The 12,700-nt window shown below is 50.4% G+C and overlaps 1 protein-coding gene and 1 long non-coding RNA gene across 8 annotated transcripts in view; one reads left to right on the forward strand and one right to left on the reverse strand.

The window, feature by feature from the left end:
• mib1 (MIB E3 ubiquitin protein ligase 1) overlaps positions 1 to 12,700 on the reverse strand; it is a 43,056-nt gene that overhangs the window by 16,956 nt on the left and 13,400 nt on the right. The gene's annotated exons all lie outside the window — the stretch shown is intronic.
• LOC120815883 (uncharacterized) lies at positions 5,953 to 10,051 on the forward strand. 2 transcript variants are annotated; one of them, XR_013467181.1, is made up of 3 exons: positions 5,953 to 6,539; positions 8,289 to 8,502; positions 9,672 to 10,051. It is a non-coding gene; the product is annotated as an uncharacterized LOC120815883 (long non-coding RNA). The 2 variants fall into 2 exon arrangements; XR_013467180.1 differs by having other exon boundaries at positions 5,957 to 6,349.

Consider the following 12,700-nt stretch of genomic DNA (forward strand, 5'->3'; position numbering starts at 1 on the left):
GTGGGGTTTGTGAGTCACTTAACGTCTTGCACGCGCCGGCGGTGAGGCGCGGCAGAAAGATCAGAGGCACGAGAGGCAGAGGAGCTTCTCCTGCAGGAAGGCTGGAGGGAACAATGGGCCGCTGGATCAGAGAGCCTGACTGCCACTGGCTGCCCCCCCCCCCGCCCCCCGCCCCCCTCCAGCGCCCAGGTACGCTGGCCCATTCATAAATCACTTTTATTCCTCAGAGCGCTCAGCAGCCTCACCTCTTGGAATGATGCACCGTGTAAAGGGATGACGAGGGAGGGGCAGGTCGGTGGGCGGAGGGGGGAGCTGGCGAGAGAAGGGCCCAGAGGCCACGGCTGGCGAGGGGGGAGCGTGGAGATTTAAAACACCAAAAGCACAAACTGGACTCATTAGAAATAGCTGCAATCCCCCCACGATGTCGACTGCGGGAGAGAGGTGGGGGGGAATTAAGAGCTGCTGACCGACCGGGCCGAGACTTCCCCAGCAGGATCCCCGCTGCCGAACCTCTTCAATCCGAGAGGATACACGCCTCGTGAGCTGGAGAGGGATGAGCTCACATCATATAAAAGAACCGTCAGTCTTAAAGCCGTCTCTCTTAAATGGATCAGAAGAAAACTATTAAATGTCAACACAAAGTCTACATATGAATCTTAATTAAGGCTAAATAAATAAAAATAAAAAAATATATATATATATATTGAATTCCGTATTGAGCAGACACCTCCGGCAGCAGTTACACTCTTAGCTCTGCTGCGTTGCAGGAGATCAGTGAGAAACCGGCCATTTCAAAGTCCCGCTGCAGAATCTTGATCAAAAGCCTGCCGCAGAGAATTATCCTCGCAGCGTGCGGCTGCCACCATCACTGGGCGTCACCATGGGGACTGTGTGTTTCTGTGTACTGACCAGCGGTGGACATCTAGGGAGGGTTGTGATTAACCTTGCGTCACACAGAATTGAGGAAAAAAAAAAACAAGTTTTTTTTTAAAATGTGTAAAGAAAGACCACAGACGATTTGGAAACACCATCAAGAATGACTGCAGCAATTATCATTTTTTGTTGTTGCATCACGCTTGATTCAGATTAATGAATTAAGCTTTTAAAAAAATCTTAGCTTTTGAATCAGCGTAATTAATGTTACATTTTTCTGTCCTCTGAACAAAACATCTGTTTTATAATTGTTTGTAAATTTCAAATTAGATAAGTCTGAAGCAGCACTCGGAGGGAGAACAACACGCGCCCCCCCCGCCCCCCTCGTCCAGTGGCAGAATGCACATCCATTAGTCGACCCTTTTCTTATTGATCGATTAACTGCTCGGCCAAACATTCAGCCCGCGCTATTCATCATGGTGGGAAGATGTAAGCCTCGCTGCCGAGTTTCGGGGGCAGATGGGATGTCGGGTTGTAATTGAGATTAAACTGGTGGGTTGGGTGGCTGCAACCGGCAGGGTGGAGACCCATTGGGGGATATGTAAAACACACGGGGGGGACGGGTGCTACGGACAGAAGGGAATTAAGGCCGGCCGGGACATTCAATTATAAGCGGTGTGTAAACAGAGACTTCAGGGCAATAACAGGTGGACATTCTCAGTGGCCATTTATATATCTGCAATTCTGCACTTGGATGGGCCATATAAGGTCACGTTTTGAGCCGACACATTAACCTGGAATACATTTTGCTTCGCAAATGGTCAATTCTGGCAACAGCCATAAAGCTGTTAGAGCCAGTAATAGAAAAGCTATAAATTGCAGTGACATTACATTAATTAAATTGCATACTTAAATTGATGCTAAATGATCTCCACCATGAAAAAAAAAAGGCCCGACATAGAACCGCGAGTGGGGGGTAGAATGACGGGGAGCTTGTTAAAAGGCTTTTCAAATCAGCGAAAGGAGAATCGGGTGACTCATGAAAACACACTTGACAGATGTTCCTGCTGTACTGAGGGTGTCCGTGCGTCTTCAACTGCCTCGCGCCGCATCCCGCCGGTTTCTATGCGAGCGCCGGCCTACACTCCGCGGCGGACAGCAAGAGGTCTCATATGGCGTCATTGAGGTATGCGAGGAGAGTGAGAGATATAGGAGGTCACAGAGGACGTTTTTCTCCCGTACAGTGTAGATATGGCCTCATGATGAGGCCGACTAATTAAACAGATTCCTCATTGGCCGCGCCTCGGGAAAGCTTGAAAAAGACACTTGGAAATTAATGAGAGCTCAAAAAGCAGAAATGTGGCCCAAACTTTTCAATGCCTCCGAGGCGGGGTGGCCACTTCTCTCCGTGCACTGCAAAAAGCAGCCTAAAAAATAAAATGAATAGAACAGGGAATGACTCCTGCAACGCATTCTGCGCTGCACGTGCACCCGTCCCCTCGCCTCCCTTTCTCGGACATGCAGTTACTCGGAGTGGAGCGGTGAGCTCCTGGGAGCAGCGTGTTTGGGCTCCACTCGGAAAGAGGACTGATAGCGACTGCGGGGTGGTCGGAAAGACACAGAGTGAGTGAGGAGCGCTATCAGAGGAGGAGGAGGAGGAGGCGGTGGAGCTGCTGGTGAAGGATGCAAAGCAGGGAAGAAGGGGGAAAAAAATCAAGATTATCCAAGTGGAAGCACGAGACACCACTTTATTTGGAGCTACTAAAAATAGCGCAGCAAATGGTAGCGGACGCTAGTCGGCCCAACGCTCCTCTCTCCTTCCAGGCCGCTGGAATCGATAGGCAGGGAGCAGGAGGGGAGGCTTCCCGGAGCCCATAGCCAACGGCTGCCGAGGGGAGAGAGAGAGAGAGAGAGATTCGGGGGGGTGAATGGGGGGGGGGTGCAAGTGGGAGGTGAGGCCAGAAGAGGAGCAGAGCGTAGCGGGAACTATTTTTTGCACTGCCTGACTAAATATGGTCAGGGAGGTGGTGAGACAAGACACAGGAGCAGCCCGGCAACAGGGGCCGACGCATGCTTCGGATGCTTGGCTTCCCGCAGAGCACTAACTGCTCAGCTTAGCCCTCTGCGTTGAGGGGAGGGTGGGTGGGGTGGGGGGGGGGGGTCCTCAGTGTCCCTAGTTTGCTGCAACTGTGTTCGTCCCGTGCTCTCTGCCCCCCCCCCCTCCCCCCTTAAAATAAACTGCAGCAGCTTCTCTACTTGATCTCGCCTTGTGCAAAGAGGTGACCCTGGAGATGAACTATTACGAATGCATAAGGCGCTCGTCGAAGATTGACAAACTCCAAAAATACCAAAGAGATATTCCAATGTCCTCCGTCTCTGGTCGCTTGCACTGGTAATCAAAGTCACGTGGACCACAGGGGACTATTAAAAGTACAGCTGTCTTCTACCGCAGAGGCTCTGCTGTGTCTTTTTTCGATGACAATTGCGCTCTCAACCTATTCAGTAAACTCCCTCTCGCAAGCTGCTGTGTAAAGTTCCACTGAATAATAAAAAGCGCATTTCAGTAGCCGACTGAAGCTCTGGGGCGACGCGTGCGTGTCGATGTCATAAGGAAGCGGCGGAGTGGGAGGACGGTTGGTACACTTTCTGCCTCCTCCACCGACCGGGGGCTTCCTCCCAGCTTTCTCCCTCAGAATGCACATGATGGAGAGGAGAGTGCTGCAGACCCCCACCCCCCCCCCCCCCTTCTTCTCTTTCTACCTCTCCCTTTTTTTCAAATGGCAGCTCTTCATGTCAGCTCTACGCGTTCCTCTTCTAAAAAGGTAGGACTTGTGTTTGTATGGGAATGTGTGCGTGTCTGATTTTTTCTCCTTTTCCCCTCCCGGACTCTGGCTCTCAACCCTCTCCCTCTCCCCCTCCCCCCCACTCCTCCTCCTCCCCCCAATCATAGAAGCTGATTCAGCGAGTCAGGCGTGCACCAGGCACACACGATGGCTGCAGCAGCTGGAGCGCTCTCTAGGTCATTATGGCTCTCTTCACTACAGGAAGAGGAGGAGAGAGACGAGAGGAGGAGCGGCTCCGATAACAAACCGATCTGACAGGTAATATATGATCTTCCTCCGCTCTCGGACGGAGTTCGCCCCCGACGGGCCTCGGCGTCTCCCGTCCCGTCTCTTCGCGCTCTCCTCCTCGGATGCGATGCGTTATTAACCGCATGGCTCGCCCGAGAGTCGCAGGGGGAGTGGGATGCAGCGCTCTGCAGCAGCGCCGGGACAGAAGTTAACCAGAGACAACCGCTGCGTTCCCTTTTTTCTCTTCTCTTGTTCCTCTAGTCTAAAAAGAAGGATAGAAATAAAGCTGCTTTTTTTTTGTTAAAATAAGAACAAAATATGGAGAGGAAAAGGATGCAGGAAGAGATGGAACAGGGAGGCTGGGGAGTTGCTGAGCTCTCTCTCTCTCTCTCTCTCTCTACCTCACTCTCTCTCTCTCCCTCCCTCCCTCTCTCTCCCCCGATCTCTCCCTCTCTCTCTCTCAGCACTGGCCGGACATGCTGCAGCAGCAGAGCTCTTTGGCTCATTAGGCTTCATGGTTGCAGCCCTGCTGCTATCTAATGACGGACTTGTTACCTCAGACCTGGTGTGGGGGGGGGCATCCCCCCGACCATCCGCCCTCCGCGTCCAACACCTTCCGAGATGGCTTTTTTTTCATCGCCACGACTAAGGATACTATAATTACTGGGACTTTTAATGCGTTCTTTTGGGGTCCTTTTTTGGTGCTCTTACCAACCCCCTATTCAATTTAACCGAGGGGCTGGGTGTGGGAGGGGGGTCACTGCTATTCTAAATTGATGGGAGGTAAGTTTGAGGGCAAATCACACTTTTAAGTTCAAGGTTGGCTGATATCGGGCAGAAGGATGGAATGTGGCGACCGGAGGGATGACGAAGCATCAGAATAATGAACAGCGGGCAGGTCAGGAGTGCTGTGAGGCGGGGAATGAGGGAGGGGATGGGGGGGGGGGGGGGGGGATGGGGGGGGGGGGTTGACGGCACACAGCTGTGAGATGTGTATTAACACAGATGTGGGGGGGGGGGGAGGGGGGGCTACTGCCTGAGTAGATGTGTGTCACCGGCTGAACCCACAGCACTCAGGGTAGTAACCCGGTCCCCCCCCCCTCTCTCTATAACTGCTATGAGCTAGGCAGGGCATGCAGGGCACACGGTGCTGCAGTGCTGTCGCCCAAACCGGAACAGACACAACACCCCAACCTCCATCCCGCAGTGTAGGAAGGAATTCCCCCCCCCCCCTCTGCCTCCAATTTGCTCACCCTATCGGGTGGCTGTGACATTTCCTAAACAGGACGTCACACCGTTCGGACCGGGCTCGTCTGCCAACTGTCACCTCCAGTTCACCCTCCCCTCATTGCTATTCCAAAACCTTCCGCTGCAAAAAGCACTGCACCAGTTTTCCCGTTTCTCTGCCAACAAAGTCTCTAAACTCAAATTCATGCCGTTCTTCCTTACGGTTTTTGTTTTGTTTTGTTTGTTTTACACCCGAGCACGCGTCCCGCCGGCCGGCTGCGCGCGGTTGGAGGCAACGCGGACTGTGCGGAATTTGTTGGTCCGGGGCAGAGATTCATTAGAGACTCGTCTGAACAATCCTCGCCGCCGCGCAAATGGTTATTGATCTGCTCCACCCGCCTCGGCAGACAGGTGAGCTTCGGTTAGAAAGAAGTGAAGTGATGAAAGTTAAAACGGGGGTCTCTGTGTGGAGAGAATGAGAGAACAAGGTACAGAGAGAGAAAGAGAGGGGGGGGGCGGACGGGTGCCGGTGGTGGTGGTGGGGGCTATAGTCAGGACCAATCCACAAGTGCTGAGTGGGCATTAATGCCTTCGTGTGACCTATGGCCTGCCTCTGCGCCTAAAGCCCAAAGCCTGCTCACAATAGCTTCCTGTTCCACTTGGATCGCTCTCGTTTTCAAACATCAGCAGGCGCTGCCGGCTCGCCTCTGGGGACGTTGCTGACACGAGAGAGAGAGACGAGCGGCGGCTACGTATATGCAGAAGGTGAGCGGTAGGACGGGGAGGGGGGGGGGGGTGTGTGGGGGAGGGGGCGAAATAGGAGAACGAGGTGGCGTTGAGGGAGGCAGACCGAAACAGAAGTGGGAGGAGGGAAGTGAAAATGTTTAGAGTGTCAGCGGGGGGCCAATCAGCTTATAGGTGCACCCCTGCTCCCGGGACGCACTCGGTCCAGAGCATGATGGTCATCCTGCAAGACGAGGCGCGCACAGAGGCACCTGACGCCGAGGACTTCAGTCAGGGACAAAACTCTGCTGCCCGCTTCCGTCCGAGCCCTCAATCTACCTCCTCAACATTTTTCCTGGAAAGAGAGAAGGAAAAAAAGACCACCTTCTAACTGCAGTGAAAAAAAAAAAAAGGAGCCGTATCATCTGGCTGATCCTCCGGCACCGTCGACTATGGTATGGACTGCAAACCTTGTGTTATGTTCAGGGGCGGGGGGACTGGCTGCTCAGCCTTACATGGCAACCAAAGGAAAAGCCTTGAACAGAATTTACACTCAAAGTCACCTTACGGTGCAGACTACCATACATGGGGGAGAGGACAGTGAGGAGAAATGTTCTGCTGCTAACTTCCTGACCTTGGCGAAAGGTGAGACATTTTCACACCTAAGATTACCTCCTTGGTGCACATACTTCTTTATGTACCCATATGAACATATGATAGCTATGGAATGTAAAGAAGTATGTATTCCTGGTGGGGTGCTTGTCCTCGCTCTGTGAAAATGATGTAGGACGTCTGAGGAAATGTTTGTGCTGTGCGGATTGTTAATATGACTGTGATCACGGCGTGAGAGGGAAGAAAAGCAGGCAAAGTAGAGAGAGAGAGAGAGAGAGAGAGAATGAATGTAGGTGGCGAGGCTCATGCATTAGCTATACTGTCTCTGGGCAGTCTCACTGCAGCAATATCCACTGTAGGGAACTTACTGCTTTCTAAAACTAGCTGACTTGGCCAATAAAATCCTCTCATTCAAGATGTGCCATCAATTCATTGGGCAATTACGTTAGTTAGTTAGCATAATAGGAATAGGATAGCAATTGTGATTGGAGATTCCCCCCTGTCAGCGGGGGGGGGGGGGTTACAAGGCGCCAGTTGCCACTTACACCAACTATGGGCAAAAAGTGGCCTTGTGACATCTTCACAGGAACAGGGCCCCCTTTCATTATTTGGTGATTTTACTGCATTACAGCCCTTGACATTCCGCCAGCTGCAACTTAGAACCAACTTCAGCAGGCCGTGGGGAGCGTAATACCATAATCTTCCCCAGTGCTCCCACACGGGGGGGGGTGGGGGGGGGGGGGGGAGGGGGGGAAAGAAAGTAGGTGAATTGGACCAAAATTTGTCCGTCTTTATTCTTTTTAACAAAACGTACGAAATACTTGCTGAGCAGACTGGCTTCTGCGTTAACTATATTTAACTACAACTGCTCTCCCTTTATGCTTCCCCCCCGCAACATCACCCCGGCTGCCCCGCGCTCCCCCTCCCCTCCTCCGATTCCTGTGCTCATTGTTCACGTTTGCTATGCTTGCCAAATGCTTTGCTGGGCTGCATGGCAGTCAGATTAGACCATCGGGAAGTGACAATGCAGGATCAGAGTCAGCTGATTCCAATTGTTAACTGCTTCAGACAAATAAAAGGCAATAGAATATGGACAGAGGCACGGAGAGAAATGAGGTGGGGGGAGGTGGGGGGTGCATGGAGAGCTATTCATATCTGGCACTTTCACCTATTCTGACCCCTTCTCTGGCTTGTGCTTGGATAACAGACAATCCCTGGACCCGTTTTAGCACATCTTTAAGCCCTTTAATGTGGAAACACTGCTTTGCTAAAAGTCATTTGTTCCACTTTGGCTGCAGCTTCAAAACCTACATGAACAATAAATAAATAACAATAAACATGGAACAAATTAGATCAAAATTAGGGTCACGAAACCGCAACGATTTGCGCTTTGACAAACCAAAAAAAAAACATGAATTGCTTTTTATCAAATTAGATTTATTTAAAAATGTTGTTAGATGTGGACGGCTAGAATGTATCAGTGTCTACAAATTTCTCCCGCAGTGGAGCGATGAAAAGGTGTGCGTATGCCAGTGTAGTACGACAGCTTTACTCTGATGAAAAACAAGGCACAAGGTTCTCTCATTAATATGCCGACTGTGCCCCTTCAATTAAATAAATAGTCATGGTACCAGTACCAACTCTGACAATCGGCATTCTTTCCACCTGGCTTTAATGATAATGGTTAAAAACGCAGTGAAGTCATGATGAAAGAATAGTGCAGTGTCTATAAATCGCTTTCTCAAATTTCAGTCCATATCTGAAAATGCCTTCTTATTTTAGGAGAAGATCCTATTGAAGCTGCATCTCTCCACCGCTTGGACCCATCTGCATGATGTTCCGTGCCGCTCACTTTCACGCCTAGGACCACACGGCAATGCGCTGCATGCTCCTCCCGGGCCGTCTGAGTGACAAACACAGCAGATGCTGACATTATCAAATGCCGAGTGCCTGTCGTCCCCCCCCGGCTTTTGCCCTGTTATGGACCTCGGACGAGGTGAGCAGCCAGGCCACCTGACTCTGAGCGACCCTGAGTGTGTGTGTGTGTGTGTAAGTGAGCGAGCATGAATGTGCATGTGCATGTTACAAATAGACCTGCCTCTGGTGTGCCATATCAAACTGGCCCTACACTGACCTCCATCCCGTCTACAAGCAGCGCTTTAAATCCCTCAGCTGTCATTGGCCGCTCTGAGAAGCTTATTCCTGCCTTGGCAGAAAAGTCTATAACTAGAACAGCTGAGCTGCGCTTCATATTCCTCTTGCAAAATAGTGTCAAAGGAACATTTAAACCAGCAATAATAATGAAAGCTGAAAAAGAAAAGTGAAATATTGATGTTGCTCTAATAGTAGCAGCGGTTTATTGAGCTCATGAAGGACGACAACTAACAACAACAAAAAAGACAACAAAGGTTTAGTAAGATGCTTCTGTGATGATGCGTGTATGTGAAGTGATTCAATACTATACTTCTGTTGAGCCCTGAAAGAGAAGATAATAAATAATCTGCCCTCAAGCCACAGTTCAAACAGTACCCTCTACACTACAAATCAGTCTCTGGGACTTAAATGACTGGTTTAAATTAATGTTGGGACTTGACACCCCAGAGTGCTGCTGTAGGAGCATGAGCGCACATGTGTGTGTGTGTGTGTGTGTGTGTGTGTGCACGTGTGTGTGGTTGTGCCTACGCATTTGTCTGCCGGCCGTCTGGGTGACCGCAGCGGCGGCGTGTTTGCAGCAGGGCCCATCCGTCAGAGCCTGTAATTGCTTCATGACTCCAGGACATTTGACTCAAGTGCACTGCCACAGATTATTATTATCCTTTTCTCAGGGAACAGGGCCCCTCCCCCCTCGCCCCTCCCCTTCGCTCACTAGGGGGGGGGCGAGCATAAAACTTAAAAGATAGACCCGAAAATATATGCTCTTTGGGAGGTGGCAAAGGAGAAAGGTAGGTGAGGTTGATCAACGGTACCTCGTGTGTTGTTGGCGTAGTGTGAGGCGTGCGGCGGGCTAAAACGGGGTGGGCGAGGGTGAACGGGCGAGATCACAGAAAGGAGAGAGGAGGAGACGCAGCGCCGTCCTCTCAAGCTGGTGGGTGGACTCGGCGCGACGGGCCACATCTCAGCTTTTTAATAAGATGTTTAAATGCAACACGGCGTCTCTCTGCACAGTGTGTCTCGGGCCCTTTTGGATTTAACTCTGCTGCTGCAGAGCCCACGTGAAGGTCTCCCCACCGCAGACGCTGCCCAGTCCGTCTCTGAAACAGCGATTCCACAATGCTTTGCTAAAGCTGGTAAAATGGAACCAAATCACCTCTTGAATGGATTTGGTCCCCTTCAACCAGCTGTAGCTATGCTTTGATGACACCAGGAGCTCCTTCCGACTGCAATGCCTTCAACACACTCACTGCCGCGGGAGTGCGGGGAGGGGGCATCCTCCTAAAGATGGCCGGCATATGGCTTCCCTCTACCGACGACATCTGCACTGCTCATAGCTGTAATGTTTAATGTCACATTTATGACTAATAAAGAAAATAATCCCACCTTAAAAACCTTCCACTTCCCTGACTGTTTACTCTCTGCCTCCGACCGGATTCATGTTCTCACCACACTATCAATGGCTGGTTTTAAAAATAGCAATGGGGTAGGAGGGGAGGATGGTCAGGGTGCGCTATTTCACAGCCATGGACTCACATGTCGGTAAGAGAAGCCTCCTAAAGTGACTGTGTGCGAACAGTCAATTACAGCGTGGGTGGGAATAGGAAAGAGGAAAAATAAAAAAACATAAAAAGGGGGACCGCCCACTCAGCCGATCCGGGGTACGAACGGGGGTCTTATAAAGAAGAAACAGGACAATAAGAATAAAAGAGGTGGGAAGTGTATCTATGAAGAGAAGGTACACTTTGCACAGATGCAGAGAGGCTCCAGTCTCACGCGCTGCACTCGCTGTGACTGCAGATCCCAGCCAACTGCCTTCACACAGAGTCTCCTGACCCCCCCCCCTCCTCCTTTTCCTTTCCCTTCCTAATTTGGTACTCGCCGCCACACAAACACAAAAAACACTCCAGAGTTATTTGTTTGACAAGCAACCGAAACGCTGCAATCTATCCAATTTGTCTGATTATACAAACTGATTTGGGGACGCGGGTGATGCATAAAACGAATATGTATTAAAGTCATCGTCGAAAGCAACGTGTCCTCTGTTTCTTATGAATTTAAAGTGTTTTCCATTGGACCAATAACCATGAAATCTATTTGGCGTACCGTAAGAGGCACTGGCTTACTCAATTACAGTACAGTCTGACTTGATTAGCCTAGTCTGAAATGAGCAAAGAAAAGTCCCGATTCGATCATCGGCGGCCATGACGAGCGTGTGAATAAAGCGGCTTCGTCCCATTTTGCCACATCGGCCTCAAAGGGCCAACGGCACGTTCTTCTATCCAATTGTGATCTCCGTTGCAACACCGCCATTGTCAGAGCCCGCGTTGTAGAGGGAATGCTGCATTTTGGAGCACAGCGCCAACGCCGGCGGAGCCCTCGATCACCATGTGGAGGGGAGAGGGGGGGTGTCCCGCATGATGCCGTTAAAAAAACAAAAAAAAGAAGCTGAGGACATTAGGAGAGAGGGAGGAGGGCGAATACTACAAGGAGGTGACACGTGAAAGGGCACAGGCCGCCGCTGCGGGGCTTGTTTGGAGCCCGTTTTATGAGTCACAGGGTGTTAATAGCATTGTAGCAGCCACTGGCTTCCGGCCGCCCGAGGGAAAGGACACCAACACGCGGTAAAGGGGGGGGGGAGACGACGCAACGTGGGACGTGGAAGCCCTCTCGTCAACACGTTACCGTCAGTCATATTTAGCTGCAATTGTAAAGACTTAACCGGGACTAATTTAGGAGGAAATCGAGCCTTCACACTCCGATGTCAATGTGAAGGTAATGAACAAGGTGAGATATCGTAAAACTCCACAGTTCCTGCCACCCCCCCCGTTGGTAGACTTGATTTGTTTCTGTATTTGGGACTCTTAAGTTGAAAGATTCATCAGTCACCCACAGGGCTCTTCCTACACGTCATCCTCAATCTTCTTTCCACCGCTGGAAGACAAACACGCGCTTCTAAAAACGCCCAGGCACAACACACACACACACACACACACACACAGACAGCTTTTTTCTTTGATGTCCATAACTTACGCCGTAACAAGGATAGGGTGCGCCACCCCCTCCTGTATAAAAAAAACAACAGATTAGACTTCTCTAACGCTCGTATGACAGGACACTCAAACTAAACGGGAGGAAAAGCAGCGGCCATCTGGAAGCATTCATAAGAATCGATTGTAAACCAGAGGGGTCTCGCGTCATGTCCTTCACCCGAGGGGCTTCCGATCAGCTTCCAACTCCCAGCACTTCCCCGTGACAGTTGTCAAAGGGCCTCTTTTTGAAATACGATTGTGACGGTAGGAATTCCTCTAAGCGCTCAATCGAAACAACCGCCTCTCCACTAAAAACGCACCTGACGAGGTGATTTCATTTCAACCGAGGGAGAGATTTCCGAGGGCTTTAGGACTCGTGGACTGTCTCTCAGATATTGCAGGTGCTCGAGCGTGAAATAAAAGTAAATGGGCAGACCGGAGCGGGCGACATATGTCTTCGTTTCTCTGAAGGCGAGGGGACAGAGTCTGAAGCAGAGGAACGAGCGCGCACGCGCACATGCAGCACACACACACACACACACACACACACGCTGGTAAAATTCTAAAACTCCTCGTCGCTAAACGAACACACGCCACAGTGGAGCAGCTTCCTGCAGTTTTTGCTCTGAATCCCGGCCTACATACACACATTACACACTTTGTGCAGTTGTGTTTACACTGTGCCAGTCGGTGAACTTTCCTAAATAAGTGCACTATTATTTGATAAGGTTTAAAGGCTTTGCAATAAGAGAGGACAGAGCGGTCGTAACATTATTTTCCACACAGACCTTAAAGTGTGTGATATGCATTTGTTAGTGGGTATAATTACTAAAAATTAAGCTCTGGATTAATCTGACGGACTCATCTATATGATCACATTTAATTAATTCAATAATTTATCGGATCATCAGCTGTGAAATGACCTTCTGAGGGAGATCAGTCGGAAACGCTGCTAATCTTTCATGAAGATGGTAAAATAGGTTTAAAATCCCTATTCTTAATAATTAGTGC

This window comes from Gasterosteus aculeatus, chromosome 3 (genome assembly GCF_964276395.1).
Source record: "Gasterosteus aculeatus chromosome 3, fGasAcu3.hap1.1, whole genome shotgun sequence".
In the NCBI taxonomy this organism is placed as follows: Eukaryota; Metazoa; Chordata; class Actinopteri; order Perciformes; family Gasterosteidae; genus Gasterosteus; species Gasterosteus aculeatus.